The sequence below is a fragment of the Oratosquilla oratoria genome, chromosome 26 (assembly GCF_046742065.1).
Source record: "Oratosquilla oratoria isolate Oo_2021 chromosome 26, ASM4674206v1, whole genome shotgun sequence".
Classification (NCBI taxonomy): Eukaryota; Metazoa; Arthropoda; class Malacostraca; order Stomatopoda; family Squillidae; genus Oratosquilla; species Oratosquilla oratoria.
This window is the reverse complement of record NC_134802.1, coordinates 9,223,385-9,242,295: the sequence shown is the minus strand read 5'-3', so window position 1 is coordinate 9,242,295 and position 18,911 is coordinate 9,223,385. Positions and strand designations below refer to the sequence as shown.

General features: G+C 49.9%; 1 pseudogene; it reads right to left on the bottom strand.

The window, feature by feature from the left end:
* Positions 1-5,825: 5,825 nt before the first annotated feature.
* Positions 5,826-14,393, bottom strand: LOC143039248 (uncharacterized; annotated as a pseudogene).
* Between the last annotated feature and the right edge of the window lie 4,518 nt (positions 14,394-18,911).

Genomic DNA, 18,911 nt, shown 5'->3' with positions numbered 1-18,911 from the left:
ATGTCTTAACACAGAAAAAAATGAAAAGGAAAGGTGAGTATGGGAAGATGAGAGGGCAAGTAAAGTATCGCACCTGTTAATTAATCTCCTACCCTAGGTCTCCATTGCAAGAGACCCACATTTCCCAGGTAATCAGCAACAGACACTAGGCACCCCCATGGGACACTCAGGAATTAAATACTTTGTTATTGTCTAGGGATTGTGCAAGCCATTGTTGTTGGATGAGGGGTCCATTGTATTCTGTGTGATGGTTGCATCTAGGGTAGTTTGATTCTGTGGCCAGACATATTCTGTGGTGGTACTGTCTTAGAGTTGGAAGATGTTTTCAGTGCAAGTGTCCCAGTGTGGTTTTTGTTTCTCTTGAGAGGAATTATTCTGTGGGGATGACCAATCAATCAACCCATTGCTCCTGGTGTCTCTTTCAGGAGACCCACAACCTTTGGGAAACCAGCAACAGCCCCAGAGTAGGACCATAAGTCAGAGAAATTTTGTGTTGTTGTCTGGGAATTGTTAGTGTGGGGCATTGTATAGTATGAGGTGTTCTGTGTCTTCTGTGTGGTGCTTGCATCTGGGGTAGCCTGGTTCTGTGAACAGGCTTATTCTGTGTTGGTACTGTCTGAATGCTGAATGGTCTCCTGAATGCATGCATGCTAGTGTTCTTGTCAGGTGTGGGAGGGTTCTCTATGTATGCCTTATATATAGGGCTTGTTTATTAAGTTTGGCAGTCTTTCATGAAAGGATTGTTTAGTTATCTAAGTGTGTATATGTTTGTGTGAATGTTTTGTGTAGTATATGTGGTAGGTTGTTACAGATGTTTAGATATTATGCTGCTGGTAGTGTCAGACCTGCAAGAGGCTACACTGCTTATTTTGAGGATAGTGAGAAGAAGATTCCCCTCAGGATGAAACCACCTCTCAAGAACCAAGAATCAACACACATTATTCCCCACTTTCCCAAGTAGGTGCAGTGCAGAGGGGCTGGGACCTGGTCTCCAGACTGGGCCAAATAGTCTGTGAGGCTGTTGTCTGGAGGGTGTTGGTAAAGTATTTAGTTTGGTGATGTGTCTTGAAGAGTTTGTTTAGTGATCTGGGTGTGAATGTGTTTGTGTGCGGGGTATAGCTGGTGGTAGGTTGTATATAATTTTCATGTATTTCATATGGAGGATTTTAGTTTCTGTGTGCAGGTGTCCTATTGGGATGCTTATGGTACATCCAGTTGATATTCTTAATATTTTATTTTGTATTATTTTTGTTGAAGTGTTTTGCTAATTGCTGGGAACCCTGTGGAAGCATAGTTGACAGTTCCTATGAATTGTTTATAGAGAGTAATTAGTTTCCCTCTGTTGTCCAAAGCCTGTGCTTTTGATAGATTTTATTAGGTTTACTTTTTTGTTGATTTTCACTGTCAGATCTTTGATGTGTGAGTAGGTTATACAAGTATCAAAAGTGAGGCCTAGATATTTTTTTTTTCTCAAAAGGTTTAGCTGGTTTTTTTTTTTTTTTTTTTTTTTTTTCATGGTTGTCTGGAGTAAATAAGGTTACTGATGATTTTTGGGGAGAAGTATCCATTCTATATTTCTGAGCCACTGCTTTAGTTTATCAAAGTAAGTCAAACACAGCTCCAAATGACAGCACAGTAGTTTTTTCTTCCACAGGACTTACACTGTACAGAATAACAACAGGGCTCTTCTTCTGTTATAATTTCCATTATTGTGCATTGGTTCTCCATGCCAAATGACTCAACACTGAACTCAGCTAAGAACTGAAGTGAATTAGCTCACCTCTTGTTAATATGTATTGTATTACTGTACACTCATTTACAAAACACTTTTAGATCATATTTACAACATTACAGTCACTAGCTAACAAACATGAAAGGACATAAAGTAGTCAGTTTCTACCTCTTGTAAACACCAACATCTAGAAGCATGAAGGAAATTACTTCATCTTAATTACCACATTCACAAGTTCACAGGATGGGAGGGCTTTAAGAGGTCATGGGAACAAATTAAGAAAGACCACATGTTTAAAGAATACGAAAAAACATAATTTTCCATATAGAATACTTGGAATAGTTTAAAGAATACGAAAAAACATAATTTTCCATATAGAATACTTGGAATAGTTTAAAGAATACGAAAAAACATAATTTTCCATATAGAATACTTGGAATAGTTTAGGTGATATAGCCCAAGCTGGAACAATACATGAATTAATATCTAAATATGATAACTGGCCAATCATCATACACAACTTTAGGAACTGAGTACCACAGGGCTCCGTTCTATCCCCCTCACTCTTTAATCTATACATGCATGATGTACCTATACCCCACACATCAGAAATACAAATCTCTTATGTATATGACAACAATTACATGCACACACCATAATGCAGACAAAGCCACAAAAAAACTACATCCATACCTCAACACATTCAACACCTTGTTCACTAGAAATAGACTCAAAATAGCCCCAACTCTACAGCCACACTTCTCACCAATTGGACAGAGGAATACACATTCCATGCCTCTTTATCAACAACACACTCATACCACACACACACATACACCCAAGATTCTTGTTGTAAAATACTATACATCCATGTCAAACAACACATCATCACAGTGCATGTTGTGAAAGGATGTGGTACCTGCCCAGGTAACCGAAGCCCATCCTGGAGATAGGTGCCACCTGCGTAGTGCCGGTGGCCAGGGATGTTTGCCGCTGTTTGGCCCCCAACTTTTGGGGTTGGGGAGTGGTCCCATGACAAAGACGCTGTGGCACCATGACCTGTAATCTATACATGCATGATATACCCACACTAGACACCTCAGAAATACAAATCTCTTCCTATGCAGATGACATAACAATCACATGTACATTGTACACATCATAACACAGACAAAGCTGCAGAAATAATACAGCCATACCTTGATACACTCAACACATGATTTATTACAAACTCAAAATAGCCCCAGCCAAATCTACAGCAACATTTCTCACCAACTGGACAAAAGAACACAAATACATTCCTCAACTCTATATCAACAACACTAATACCACTCACACACCCCAAAAATTCTTGGTGTAACATACGATACATCCATGTCATTTAAACAACACAACATAGAAAATAAATACAAACCCAGACTCAACACACTTAAATCAATCACTGGAACTACAACATCTGGACAAAAAGAAACAAATACTACAATATAGAAACAATGCATATTTACAGTGATGAATTATGCAAATCCAGCATAGGCACCTAATCTCAGTGAGACACACCTCAACACACTTCAGGCCATACAAATCAAAGCATTAAAAACAATTACAGACTGCACATATACATCACCTACAGACCACCTACACTATGAAACAAAAGTCCTTAAAGTCAAAGATCACCTTGACATGAGATGATGAGAGGCACACAAACATTTGTTGAAGCCTCCACAAACACAGTACACCTGCTACACTACATAGCAGAACACCCACACGCCAAGAAATACAAAAAACACCCAAATATCTATATCACACACAAATACTCTCTTCTCTTCCTCCAAAACCACCAAATTCCAACTTTTGGAAGCATATTCATAATCACATCACTCACTGCTCCATTAACATGCTAAAAGACAACACATTGCTGCATGCCAGACCCCCTGATATTCCCTCTGAATCCTCTCTCCCACGAAAGGACAGAGTCCACCTGGCCAGACTGCGATGCGGCCACCACCCAGCCCTTCTAAGCTACCAGAAGAGACTGGATGACCACATTGTGGACAAATGTCACAAACACACCACACCTACACTTAGCACTACATAGTAGAACACCCATACATGCAAAAAAGAAAAAAAACAAAACATCAAAACAACACCCAGGTACCTACATTACACACAAGTACTCTCTTCTCTTCCTCCACAGCCATTAGAAACTAAACTCCAGAAGTATATCCATAATCATATAATTTGCTGCTGCATCAACAAACTTAAAAACAATACATTGCTGCATGCCAGGCCCCCTGATATCCATCCCTCTGAATCCTCTCTACCCTGAAAGGACAGAGACCACCTGGCCAGACTTGTAGTGTAGCTACCATCCAGCCCTTCTAAGCTACCAGAAAAGGCTGGATGACATCATAAATAATTGTCCAGGATGTAACACTTCATCCCATACTATACAATATATTATGGAAGACTACATTGTACACAATCACACACACACTAATAACATAATATACACTCTATAAGGGATTTGTGGGAAAAACCACACTCCATCTGTGGCACTTCTTGGGGAGACAGGACTGCTTGGCCAGACAGTCTCAGGAACAACTGGAAATCAAGGATATACTGTAGATAAGTTGAAACTGTAGGCCTACATGAATTTGAGGCTAGGTATGATAAATCAGAGTATGAGATGGGACTCAATGAATGTTGCTCCTTTCTGGTATTCTACTGTAAGGATGGGAATTCTGTTTTTTTACTTTTGTACGTATTAGTGTAAGGATGGAAAATTCTATTTTGAAACGTTTGGTATGTATTAGTTTTTTGTGCGTACGTGACTAAAGCGATTCATGCCATGGGCTGTCCCGCCAAAAGGGAGTGATGTCATCAGCCTCATTCGGATAGTGGGTATAATCATTACTAAAGGCCGTAGACAAAATAAGAAAAAATCACGCCACATAGTTCAGGATTTCGATCAGTCGACTTCTCAGGGACAGTTCTGGTCCACCTCACATTGATAGGCTATAATAGGGAGTCTCATTCCCCTACGTGTTACGAGTATTTTAGTAGTATTAACAAAGCTATAATAATGTTTATGTCATATGTGTAGGCTACTGATCTGTATTACTCATACTGTCTCTGGTCCCCTTGACCCCTACGTATGTTGTCTGTGTAACTTAGTGTAGAAAATCAGTCTAATGAGGACCAAAGTCTATATAGACCTTGATGAGGACCACAATGGAAATAAGCTTACATGCTTTTTTTTTTTTTTTTTTTTTTTTGGTGTTATCCTCGGCAATTGTAATTGTTATTTCGAACTATGTGGTCTTGTCATTATCTGCATTTCATGTATATTGATTCTTTGCCAAATAAACTTACACACTTAAACTGTAACCAGATGCTCCAGAGCATTCGAACAATAGACTAGTTTCCGAAAGCCCGCGGCCACTGGAAGCGTCATTTGCTAGAGAAAATCCCTACGTAACAGAGCCTACGAAGTAGAGGTAGTGGGAGAGAAGTGCCCAATTAATTTAGTAGAAACAGGGAAAGCGTCCCTTACGAGTGAGATGCTAAAATTATATACGATAGGGGTGGGGGAGTGCTTAGAGTAAATAGAATATTACAAGGTACACCCTTAGGGAAAGTTAAAGGTAGCAAAGAGGTGCACGGAATTCCAGTGTCATACATGGCCGAGAAATAAACCATTACCGACGAAATATTGTAATGATCGTGACCCGTGTCCCCTCAGTTCGGATGGTAACGGCTATTCAATGAGACGACCGGAGGTTAGGTGCAGTAATATCTCACAACTTAAAACGCCTCCTGAAAATGATAAAAGTAACCCAGTTCGTTTTCTTATTTTTCGATATTTTTATTGGTCAATGCGTAACATACGTTTGGTCCAGTAGCAGTGAACACGGAGGGAAGTGAGAGGTGCATACGCTTAGGCCCGGTAGATGTAAATTCGGAAGTTAAGTTAATAAAGATTTATTGTATAAATATGTACAGATATACATACATTGATATACAATGCGGGCAACAGCCCGCCAGAGGGGGAGTTGTTGTGCCCTAGTGGGTGGAAGGTGAGGGCGTAGGGAGGTCAGCGAGGGGGGGGGGGTGCCGCCCTGAGCACCCCAAGCATCACGTCCATGGGCGTGTGGCGGACAAGGAGGGCAGCTCTCGTTGCCTGACTGCTGAGGAGGCTGTGTGTGTGTGTGTGTGTGTGTGTAATTAGGGAGTGAAGCTCCCACGGGCTTTTGATGTGAGCCCGTTTGGAGGGTGATTTTACTTACGAGTGTGTGTGGGCCCAACCACACACACTCATACATTCATAAGATGTGCATACGCATGTAAAATGCGTATGCACATCTCGGCGAATGCACCCTTCCTGATCTATCGGTGTTTGGTGTTACTAGTAATGTTACAGTGAATACATGTGTCAATATATATATATATATATATATATATATATATATATATATATATATATATATATATATATATATATATTTACAGGGGAGGCTGACACTCCACCAGCCGACGCAGTTCATAATCGCTGAAGTGGCGGCATAGGCGACGCACAAGACCCTCAGATGTTGTTGGAGGCCCTCTCCTCAGAAAAGCAGTTGCAGGGCAATGCTTGAGGTAGTGTTCTAAGGTGGCTTCTGGGTGGCTGCAGTGGCGGCATCTTCTATCTTCAGGTGTTGAGTTGCTTTTAATCTGCCAGAAACAACGGTCCTCCAGTCGAAGACGGAAGAGCAGAGTTTCCACTTTTCTAGGTGTGGAGCGAGGAAGTACAAGGGGCTCATATTCTGTGACTGCCCTGTACCACCTAACCCTCTCTGACACCTCTGCCTCCAGTCTGTGCTGAAGGAACCGTTGTACCTGATTAAGAGCCCTGGTGCGTAGGCGCAACTGATTTCTTCTGAGAGGGACGACAACATCGACTTCTGGTCTTTGGCGCGCCGCTTCAGCTGCGGCGTCGGCTAGCTCATTACCTTGGACACCTAAGTGGCTTGGCACCCAGTTGAGCCTAACACTCCTGCCTTGCTGATGCAGCTTCAGCAGGAGTGCTAGGATGGAGGTCAGTAGGCGTACATTGTCGTTGGGCTGTATCGATTCCAAGCTGCGTAGCAGAGACTGTGAATCCGTGTGAATCACCACAGGACCAGCTCGAGATATTAGAGCATACTCTAACGCTCCTTGTACCGCTATGGCCTCAGCTTGGAGAGTGGACGCATGATCAGATACTCTCCTGCCGTAGGTCAAACCATCCGTCACGAAAGCAGCCCCCGCACTGCGAGGCCTGTTGGGGTCTACGGAGCCATCCGTGTAATAGACCGCCATTCCAGGTTCCGACAGTGCGCGGATGCCTTGTAGGGCCTGCGCTCGTACTCTTTCCTGATCACATAACTTCTTCTTACAGGGAAGCTTTGCGACAACGAAGGTTGCAGGTATCGACAGCCATGGTGGTGGGGGCTTGAACTCTGGGTGTGGAGAGTCCCTACCCTTCTCAAGGAGAGTACTGGTGAGCCTGAAGGAGTCCAGGATCCCAGCCGCCCGTGATAACCAGGTATTGGAGTGGATAAGAGTATCCACCCGTCCCAGAGCTGTCACAAGGCTCTGACTCAGCTCAGTTATCCTAGGGCTCTGGACTATCTTGGCAAGAAAGTCGACCTCCAGCCTTCTGACCCGTGATGTTAATGAAGGCAATGAAGCCTCCATTTGGAGGTTAACGATCTTAGTCCAAGGTTGAGCTCCCAGGATAATCCTTGCTGCGGCATTTTGGCAAGGCTCCAGGTCTTCAAGCTTGGCAGTCGCCACATTTATGAGAGCTGGGGCGGCGTAGTCCACCAAACTGCGGACTGCGTGCACATAGAATGTGCGAAGGACCCGATGCGTGGCACCAAGTGCCTTCCCCGTCATTGCTCTCATAACTGTAGTTCTTGCCTTCAGTCTCTCCTTGAGATAGGTTAGTTCCTTCTGAAAGGTGAGCCTCTCATCAATCCAGACCCCCAGGTACTGATACTGGTAAACCCAGTCCAGCCTAAGGTCCTGGATGGTGAGGTGCTTCCCTTCTTTCCAGAGTCTCAATGCCATGGCCTTCGATTTTGTAGGGGAGATCTTTAACCCTAACCTGCAACATTCCGTCGCCACAGTGCTTAAACAGCGCTGAGCCCTGTTGAAGCACTGCCGTTTCCCAGTAATTATGAGTGCAATGTCATCTGCATAGCAGATGACCTTGCACCCATGTGGTAGAGGTAGTTCCAGAATGTTGGAGACAAACACATTGAACAGAGTGGGGCTGAGGACCCTCCCCTGTGGAGTGCCATTCTCCAGCATTCTGGCCTCTGATATATGACCCTGAAAGCGTACTTTCGCAGACCGGTGACTGAGATAGTCAGCAATCCAAGAAAGCAGCTTGCCTTTTACGCCCTTGTGAGCAAGGGTGTCTAATATCACAAGTGGACTGGCCAGCTCAAACGCCTTTTCCAAATCCAAAAAGACCACGATGGACGGTGTGCCTCTGACAGCATTGAGGAGTGTTGCTATACTGTTTGCTGTGCCAGTGCCCTTGCAGTAAGCATGGATATGCTCATGCATTGGGCCCAGTTTCCACAGCAGCCTGTTTAGCACCATCCTCTCCGCTGTCTTCCCCATGCAGCTTGTCAGGCTGATGGGGCGATAAGCACTAGGTTCCTTTGGCTTTGGAATTGGCGTTATGATTGCCGTCTTCCAGGCTGTTGGTAGCTTGCCAGTCCTCCAAGACGCGTTTATCACCCTTAGAAGTGCCTCGTCACCCGCTGGCCCAAGGTGGGTCAGCATGGAATAGGTGATGAGCTCCTCTCCAGGTGCCGTGTCTGAGCTGATCCTGTGCGTGACCCGTAGCTCTTGGAGCGTAAAGCTAGCGTCAGTATCATCCGATCGACTCACCATGTCCTCAACACTATGACGCCTCACTCCTTGGAGGTCCTGCAGTGTGTCTTGAACACACTGCGGGAGTGAGGTGCTGCTGGAGAGAGAGACAAACTCCTGCACCAGCCGCTGCGCCTCAGCATCAGGGGCATGATGAGTGCGTCGTGGTTGAGTCCTGCCAGTAGCCTTACGGAGCTTAGACCACAGCATCTGCTAGGGAGGTGTGAGCGTTAAAGCCCTCACACCATTCAAGAAATTTAGCTCTTCTGGCATCTGCAGCTATGACGTGAGCGTCATGAACTGCAGCACGCAAGTTGGCCAAATTGGTCTGAGTTCGGCGCCGTCGGAAAACACGACTAAGCATGTTCACCCGATGGTTGGCCTCTCTCACCTCGGGGGTATAGTACCAGCTGTTCTTATGTTCTCTGGGGGACTGGCGAGCCTTTGGGATGGCTCTGTTGGCGGCCACCTGAATGGCTGCAGAAAAGTCAGCTTCTAACGTTTCCACGTCCTGTGGTGGAACGTAGGATGCTGCCCATTCTTCAACAGACCTCTCAAACACTGGCCAGTTTGCCAAAGCTGTCTTCCACCTGGGAACAGGTAATACAGCTGGTATGGGTGGTGCATCTCGTATGTGCACAGAGACACCGAAGTGATCGCTAGTGACAATAGGATACACCTCCCAGGTTACCCTAGGGAGGAGAGTGGCCGTCGCCAAGGTCAGATCAAGTCGTCCACCTTGCACGTGCGTCGGATTTCCATCATTCAACAACGCAATGTCAGGGCATTCATCTAGTACGTAACTTAAGTGGCGCCCAGCGACATTGGGCCCATGGGGCGACATCAAAATATCATGGTGGGCATTGAAGTCCCCTCCTATGATGAGGAGCCTGTCCGCAGCAAGAGCACACACTTCTCCAAGGTCCAGTTCCGCTCTCTGGCCCCTGTATATGCTGTAGATGGTGTACGTTTCGTGGGCCCGATGAAGTCGAACCGCAAGAACTTCTACACCATCCCCACATGATACAGGGTCCATGATCTCACTACAGGGGATGGATGATTTGACTAAGATCATGCATCCCCTAGTAGTGGGTAAGCGAGGGAGGGAGAAGATGCGATATCCCGGAAATCGCACCTCATCGCTCACCAATGTCTCCTGGAGAAGTATGATATCGTAATCATGCTCTTGCGCAAGCGCAAGGAGATACGCCCTTTTGCTGCGGAACCCGTTTACGTTCCACTGTAGCAACCTTAAGTGATTATTGAACAGGGCGATGTTCTTCCCTGTCGGTTTCCATTACAGTCTCATCTTGTCCTCCCCGGTCAGACGACAAGATGGGTTGCGACTTTGTAACAGTGGGAGCGTTTCCCTCCTCATCAGAAGAGGAGTCTTCAAGCCTCAATGCAAAATGACGTTGGGGCTTAGCAGAAGACACTCTCTTAGTCTTTGAAGATGTGGGTGTGGCTTTCCCAATGGTAAAAGCGGGTGTGGCAGGCTTGGGGGAAGTGGAAGGGGAGGAGGAGGAGGTTGAGGAAGAGGAAGAGGCGGGAGAGGAGGAGGTAGAGGGGGGAGAGTCCTCTCCTTTCGCCTAGGGTTCCTCTTCTCTTTCAGGAGTTTGAGCACGTTCTTGACGGCCCTGTCCACTATCACTAGCATCTTGTCTGGGTCGCTTTCCCCGAGGGTCGTAGCGACTGCAGAGACGACGCCAGTCATAATCAGGTCGATATCATCCTCCCTAAGGGGGATGACATCGGACGGATATTGAGGTGGAGGGGACCGTCGGTCCTGTGCTCGTGGGTTTGGTACTGGGGGCGTGGGTTTGGCTTTAGGTTTGGGGCTGGGATTGGGGGCAGGCGTGGATTTGGAGGTGGGCACGGGTTTAGAGGCGGGCACGAGTTTAGAAGTGGGCGTGGCTTTTTTGGGAGCTGGTTGTGTTTTCGTGTTAGACTGTGTTGGAGCTGGGGTCAGTGTTGGAAAATGCTACTGATTGTTCAGATCAGGAGCACTGTGTGTAGGTGGTGGTGGTGCTGTGGTAGGAGAGTGTTTCCTGCTGCCCCATACAAATGTTCCTGGGGGGGGGGCAGGTATGAAGTCCTGTCGCTTCTCTGTCCTCTCTTTACAGGCAATGGCCTGAACTTTACGCACTGCACACGAGGTATTCCAGGCGTGGTGCTTCTTACTACAGTTGGGGCATTTGGCAACAGTCTCAGTGCCAGCCTTGAACTTGTTAAGACGAGTCTCATTGGCATGAGGCATGCTGCAAATGCCGCACTTAGGCTGCTTCGAAGTGCACCTCGCCTGGTGATGACCATAGCGCTGACACCTGAAGCAACGGAGAGGATCAGGGATGTACGTTCGTACATCATACCTGCCATACCATCCCAGGTCTATCTTATCAAAGGGTTCGCCTTTGATCGTTATAAGGACCTGGCGTGTGGGCGTCTTGTCCCATCGGCGCATCCTCGTGGCCGCGATTACCTGACTATGGTCCTCGATGGCCTCGGTCATATAACTGGTCGGGTAATCGTGAACCACGACTCGATGTTTCCTGTCCTCCGGGTTCAGACGCTCCGGGTTCACTGGCTTGCCACCGAGAGACTTGATCCCGTCCAGCTCCTCGACGAGTTCGTAAGTGTTTGGTAACAGCAACACGTTACCATCGCCGAGGGGCCGGAGGGACAGAAGCTTGCCACGGAGTGGGCCCTTTTCCAGAGCTCGCACCACCTCAAAAGCAGTGTCGTACCCCTCCGAGGGTACGACCTTGAAGGTGGAGAGCTTACCACCCTTTTCATTAGCTGGGGTCATAACTACAGCAGCTTCATAATCTGATGGAGCTGGTGAACCTGGAGCGCATCGACGCCTTTTCGACACGCCAGTCGGAGGATCAGTAGCCGCCATGGCGGCACTGATAACGAGAAAATACCTTAAAGCGCAACGGTGACGTGAAAAAACCCGCTGAAATCTAAGGGGCAGGGGGGCGCGGGCGTTCACTAATGCGTTGGTGCCGATTCGCTTTGCGTAACCTGTCTACCTAGCAGCAATCGATCAAATACGTGGCCCGAGTGCACTAGAGTGTGCGAGACCGGGCAAAGCTTGTTGACGGGGTTCCCCTCTCTCCCGCCGTAAAGGCAATTTAAAAAAAACACACGGGCTATGCCGATCGTGCAGGGAGAGTTATTTGGGGCATAATCCTGCCAGAGCGAGATTCCACAGAGAAGGGGGAATTGCCTCGGGTAGCAGTACTTTTCGGTATGTGGCGTTAGCACGACAATCAGAACTAGCGACTAGGGTGATTGTGGCTAGAGGAGTCCAGATTCACGTGGTGAGACAGCGCAGCGGGGGTGTCCTCTCGATGTGAATAATCTTTTCTCTGCGTGAGGAGGCTGCCTTCTGCAGGGTGGGCGGGGGTCTGCGGCGCTGGTCGGAGGGCCTCCGTGGCCGGGCAGGACAGTAGGTAGTGCAGCAGCGGGTGGCGGCTGTGTCTACAGCAGTGATTGCACTGTTGCCCCTGGAAGCCGTCGTACAGCTCCTCCCTGGTGCAGTAGCCCAGCCTAACTCTCTGCAACAGTACGCCGTCCGCCCTGGGCTGTTGATGGAAGGAGCTCAACGTCTGATAGTCGGTGGTGGCGGCGTACCAAGCAGCTTGTCTTTTTGCTCCTTCTAACTGACGGTGAGTCTGGTGGGCGCGGTGGGCTGCGGCACGCCTGGCTCGCGCCTTCACATACAACAGACTAGGTGGCACGTGCCTGGTCACGTGGGGGGCGCCAGCGGCTCTTCTTGCAGCAACGTCGGCGGACTCATTACCTCGCACGCCCACGTGGCTAGGCATCCAGTGCAGCCTTACCCGACGTCCCTGTGCGGCGAGGCTCTGCAGGCTGCCCAGGATGGCAGTGACGAGTCCCACATTGTCGCTGGAGTACGGCTGCTGGAGGACCTGCCACGCCGTCCTGGAGTCTGTGTGTAGGACCACAGTAGCCTCCTGGCGGTTCTGGGCGTGCTCCAGGGCCAGGTGGATGGCCACAAGCTCTGTCTGCAGGGTGGAGCAGTAATCCGGCGTCCTCTCGAGCAGTTCGGTCCCAGCGCTGATGGCAGAGGCGCCCGTCTTGTCACTTCCGGGGTCGACTGAGCCGTCGGTGTAGTATATGGCACCGTCCGGCTCAGACACCCGCGCCACCGCCATGAGGGTGTGATGCTGCAGCTCCTCGGTGGTCCAGAGCGCCTTGCTGGCCGGTAGCCGGGTGGTGGAGAACTCTGCTGTTGGGGGCTCCCACGGGGGTTGGGCTCGGTAGGTGAGGGCCGGGAGGTCGGCGTGTTGCCAGCGCCAGCCGTTAATGTGGGCGAGGCTGTGGGTGGCCAGGGTGGACTGGAATAGCCACGGATTGCGGTGGAGGACATCGTTCCCTTGCGTCATTGCAAGCCGTAGTCTTCTCTGTGCTACTCCTTCGGAGTCGCGCTGCAGGACCCTGGCCACGCGGCAGGCCACGATCTGCTCTACTCTGGTGGTGAGTGGCACCAGGCGGGTCTTGTTCTGCATGACGCACGCACTGGTCCATCTCGGAGCTCCCAGCATCGTCCTCATGGCGGTGTTTTGCAGCACCTCGAGCCGCTCCTGTTGGCTACGGGAGAGCGATATGAGGACTGGGGCACTGTAGTCCACCAGGGAGCGCACTGCAAATATGAAGTACAGTCGGAGGACGGAGAAAATGGTCCCCGCTGTGGGTCGTGTCATGGCTCGCATTACGTTCAGCCTAGCCTGGGCCCTTTCCCTCAGGTGGGCGGCGTGGGCTGTAAAGGACAGCCACTTGTCCACCCATACCCCGAGGTACTGGTATGAGTTGGCCCAGGCCAGTCCGACGCCCTGGACGCAGAGCTGACCTGCCGGGTCGATAGCCCTCACCATCATGGCGCGGGACTTCTCTGCAGATATTTTGAGGCCCAGCACCTCGCATTTCCCGCTGATAATGTCGAGCGCCTGCTGCGCCTTCCTGAGCTTGTTGCCCCTCCCGGTGACCACGAGAGCGAGGTCATCGGCGTTGCTGAGGAAGATGGTGCCATTGTGGAAGGGCAGGGCCACCAGCTGCTCCATCAGCAGGTTGAAGAGGAGGGGGCTGAGGATACCGCCCTGGGGCGTCCCGTTCTCCAACCTCTGGAAGCTGGACTTCAGGCCCTGGAATTTTACTCTGGCGCGGCGATGCTGCAGATAGTCGCGGAGTCAGGCTAGCATCCTTCCCATCACGCCCTCCCTTACGAGGACGGCGAGGATGGCGTGAGGGCTGGCCAGCTCGAATGCTTTCTCCAAGTCGAGGAAGACATCGATGGCGGGGCGGTGGTTGACTTGGTTCAGCAGTGTCAGGATGCTGTCCGCCGTGCTCCTGCCGCGGGTGTAGCCGAAAATGTGGGGGTGCAGTGGCCCCACACGCCACTGAAGGTGAGCAAGCACCATTCTCTCAACCGTTTTGGCCGTGCAGCTGAGGAGGGAGATAGGCCTTAGCTTGGTGGGCTCCCTCGGTTTGGGGATTGGTTGGATGTCAGCCTCCTTCCACGAAGGAGGCAGGCATCCCGCCATCCACGACTCGTTGACTGTGGCCAGCAGGGCGGCGTCCCCGGCTGGCCCGGCGTGAGCGATCATGGAGTACGTCACGCCGTCGGCCCCTGCTACTGTGTCACGGGCCCGTCTCTTGGCCCGCTCCAGCTCCTGAGGAGTGAAGGGACGGTCTGTTCAGCTTCTTTAGTCACCTCCTCGATGGCCATGTCGCGGCGCGGCCGGAGCTGCTGCTGGAGACGGTGCGTGCTACCTGGAAGCTGGTCACTGGAGCCGCGGGCGGTGAATTCGGCTACGAGCCTCTCGGCCTCCTGGTGTGGGTGCGGGTGGGCGGCAGGGCGAGGCGGGGCGGCGCCGGAGGCGGTCTTCACGCTTTTCCACAGCTGGCTTAGAGACGTGTGGTGGCTGAAGGAGGCGCACTACTCCAACCACTTGGCCTCCCTGGCCTTCAGGGACACCTCCCGTGCGCGGGCCACCACGTCCTGAAGTAGTCTCAAGTTGGTTGGGTTGGGGTGTCTCTTGTAAAGCTTTCTGTGGATGTTCACTCTGTGGTTATTCTCCCGCACCTCCTCGTTGTAGAACCACCAGTTTGGCCGGTGACGACGGCTCGGGGCTTTCCTGGGGATGGCTGCGTTAGCAGTCCTCTCAATAGCAGCAGTTAGGTCCCTCTCCCGCCGGTGAAGGTCCACGGGTGGCTGGTAGGCGGCCCACCATTCGTCGAGGGAGGCCTGGAAGCTGGCCCAGTCTGCTTTCCCGATGTTCCAACGTGGAGGGGGGAGGGGGGGCGCTGGGGGGTACCACTGGGAGGGTGGTGAGAGTGGCAAAGTGGTCGCTGGTGAGGGTAGGATGTACTCGCCATGTAGCACCGGCGGCCAGGTCGCTCGAGGCGAGGGTGAGGTCAAGCCTCCCCCCCCCCCGGGTGTGGGTAGCCTCCCCTGTGTTGAGCAGGCGGATATGGGGAATGTCCTCGAGTAACACAGCCAGGTGGCGGCCCGTCTCATTGCTTGGAGATGGTGACTGCAGCATGGGGTGGTGGGCGTTCAGGTCGCCCGCCACGAGGAGGCTGGTGTGGGTGGTGAGGGAGAGCAGCTCGCCTGCTTCCAGCTGGTATCGTTCGCTCCTGTATATGTTGTACACCAGAAGCGGGATGCCCCCGACCTGCAGCTCTAGTGCCAGGACCTCCACGCCCTCCCCGCAGTGGACTGGTGCGGATACTCTGCGGTGAAGGATGGTGCTCCTCACCAGCGCCGCACAGCCGCGGGTGTTCTCTGTGGCAGGGAGCGAGTGAAGGGAATAACCCGCCACCCTCCACTCAAAGTCGGCACGCGTCAAGGTCTCCTGGAGCAGCACCACGTCAAGGTTTTCCGTGAAGATAGCCTGCAGTACTTGGTGCTTCTTAGGTCGGAGACCTTGCACGTTCCACTGCAGGACTCGTAGCCTGGGAGGGCCAGCAAGCTGGTCCTCATCGGCGTCTGCCTCAGCTCGTCGACTCTCCATTCTGGTGGTTGGGGTCGGCTGGGTAGAGGGAGCGGAGGTGCGTGTCCCTCAGGTCGGGGGGTGGCTGGAAACCACATTCTGTGAAGACTGAGACAGTCTCCTGCAGGAGCTCGCTCAGGGTCCCCTGCTTGTCGATGTCATGGTTGGGGTTGGTGAGCAGCTTCACCAGAGGTTGCATCATCCTTGCCATGATGCAGCTGACGAATGTGCGTATTTCCTCGCTCATGGTGTGTGGGAGGCCGTGGGAAGGGTCGGTTGGGTCCATGGAGGGTCTACTCGCCGACGTCGCGGGGATGCTGGCGAGAGGGTCCCGTGCACCCCCACCTGGTTGGCGAGGTCCGGTTACGCTGCGCCGGGCCGAGGGGCCGGCCGAAGGGGCGCGGCCGCCAGTCTCGAAGGTTGCGGCCCGCGGCCGCTGCTCCCGACTCCGGAGTGAGAGGTATATATGTTTTGGCCCAGTAGCCGTGAACGTGTAAGAGAGTGAGAGGTCATGCGCATATGCCCAGTAGATGTGAACGCGGAAGGAAGTGAGAGGTGCATATGAGTTGGCCCAGGGGCCGTGAACGTGGAAGAGAGTGAGAGGTGAATATTCCAATGTTTGTTTCTGTGGTGGGGGAAAAGAAGCTGCCACCAAATTCCCACTTGGATCGTAAGAGGCGAGAAAAATGGGACGGGGGTTGAGACTAGGCATCCTTCTCCCTGTAGCCCCACAAGGGACACTCCTAAAAAAAAAAAAAAAAAAAAAAAAAAAAAAAAAGTAAAGGCATAAGAGGGTCTAGAAGTTTTCCAACCAGTACCCTAAGGTTTAGGTCTTTTAATGTGCGTAGATGTGGTACAGATGAAAGTAAAAGAGAAGAGATAGGTAGTATGTTTGTGAGAAGATGGATATGTTGGCTTTGAGTGAAACTAAGTTGAGAGGGAAGGGCGGGTGTGAGTTTGGGAGTGTAGTTGGGAGGTTCTCAGGAGTGAAGAGAGGGCGAGGGAGAGAAGGGGTGGCTATACTAGTAAGTGAAGAGATAGGTAAACGTGTAGTGGAGTGGAAGGAGGGTTCTTCAAGGATAATGTGGATGAAGGTGAAACTGGGAAAGGAGATGTGGGTTTTTGTAAGTGCATATGGGCCTGGTAGTGAGAAGAGTGTAGAAGAAAGGGAGACTTTTAGATAGATTTAAATGAGTGCATAGAGGGATTAGAGAGGAATTTCAATGTAGTAGTATTGGGAGATCTCAATGCTACAGTAGGAAATGAACCAATAGATGGAGTGGTTGGGAAATGCGGAGTTCCAGGAAAGAATCGTAATGGAGAGTTAATGGTGATGTGTCTAGAAAGAGAGTTGATGATAGCAAATACAGTGTTTCGGAAGAAAGTCAAGCATAAGTACACATGGGAGAGGGTGGTGGATGGAAGGGTGGTAGATAGAGCGTTAATGAACTATGTAGTGGTAGATAGGAGTATAATAGGAAGAGTTAAGTATGTACATGTTCTAAGGGGAGAGAGTGGGGGAATATCAGATCATTTTTTGGTGGAAGGTAAGTTGAGAGTGGAGGATAGATGGAGAAAGAGGAAAAGGACAAAAGGTAGGGAGGTGCTTAGAGTGAACTGTTTAAATGAGAAGGAAAAGGAGGAGTACAAGGAGAAGCTGAGAGAGGTGTGGGAGGGAGTGAAGGATAGAGTAAAGCTGGGAGTGAAGGAGGAATGGTGATGGTTCAAGGACGGAGTCACAAGGTGTGCAGAGATGGTGTGTGGAACAAGAAGGATAGGAGGAAATAGAAGGAAAGGTAGTGAGTGGTGGGGTGAGGAAATAAAAAAGATTGTAGATGAGAAGAAGCGAGGTTTCACAGATTGGTTACAAAATACGACGAGAGAATCATATGAGATGTACAAAAAAAAATAAAAAAGAGAGAGAGAGAGAGAAGTAAAGCAGAAGATAAAGAAGGCAAAGAGGAGAGCTGATGTGAAATGGGGTAAGAGTATGACAGAAAATTTGAAAGTAATAAAAAGATGGTTTGGAAAGAAATTAAAAGAAGAGGAGGTGAATCAAGTAGAGAAGAAAAGGTAAAAGGTGCAGATGGAGAAATGATAATGGAAGAGAAGGCAGTAAGAGGAAGATGGGCAGAGTATTTTAGGGAGGGAGGGAAAGGTTACAGTGGGAAATGCTAAGAAAATGACCGTGATGAGTGAGGAAAATGGAGGAGAAATAAGGAAGGACGAAGTGAAGGCAGTTGTTAAGATGATGAGAGCAGGTAAGGCACCTGGTCTGGATGGATGCCATGCAGAATATCTGAAAAAAGGAGGTACAGTGATGGTGGACTGGCTGGTGAGGTTATTTAATGTTTCTTTAAGAGAGGGTAGAGTGCTGGAGGAGTGCCTGTATAGTTCCACTTTACAAGGGAAAGGGGGACAAGTGTGAGTGCAGTAGTTTCAGTGTAGTTGTTAAGGCTTATGGGAGGATCTTGATTGAGAGGATTAGGAGAGGAACAGAGGGAGTAATTGGTGAGGAATAGTGTGGATTTAGGACAGGTAGAGGTTGCGTAGATCAGATTTTTGTGGTAAGACAGATATGTGAGAAAGCTATAGGAAAAGGTAAGGATGTTTTTTTGGCTTTTATGGATCTGGAAAAGGCTTATGACAGGGTAGACAGGAAGGCACTGTGGGAGGTTTTGCAGATATACGGGATAGGAAGAAAGATTCTAGGAGCTGTCAAGAGTTTTTATGAGAGTAGTAGAGAGTGTAGCAGGAAAAGGTGGAGTGAAGGTGGAGGTAGAATGTAGATTGAGAGAAGCGAGTAAATGCCTTGGTGGTTTAAAGAGTGTAATGAGGAATAGGCATTTGGGAAATGGATGCGAAGAGGAGACTGTATGAAGGAGTGATTGTGCCAACAGCACTGTATGGGGCAGAAACGTGGAACATAAGAGAAGAAGGGAGAAGGAGTTTGAATGTGTTTGAGATGAGGTGTCTGAGAAGTATGGTGGGGGTTACTAGGCTGGATAGAGTGAGAAATCAGGAGGTGAGGAGGAGAACAGGGGTGAAGAAGGATTTGGGAGATAGGGTTGATGAAAGAATATTAGGATGGTTTGGACACATGGAAAGAATGAGTGAAGAAAGACTAGTAAAAGAGGTATGGAAGGCAGATGTGGAGGGAGTGAACATGAGGGGACGTCCTAGGATGAGGTGGATGGATGGGGTGAAGGGGGCTTTGGGGAAGAGGGGAATGTCTGTTGAGGAAGGAAGGG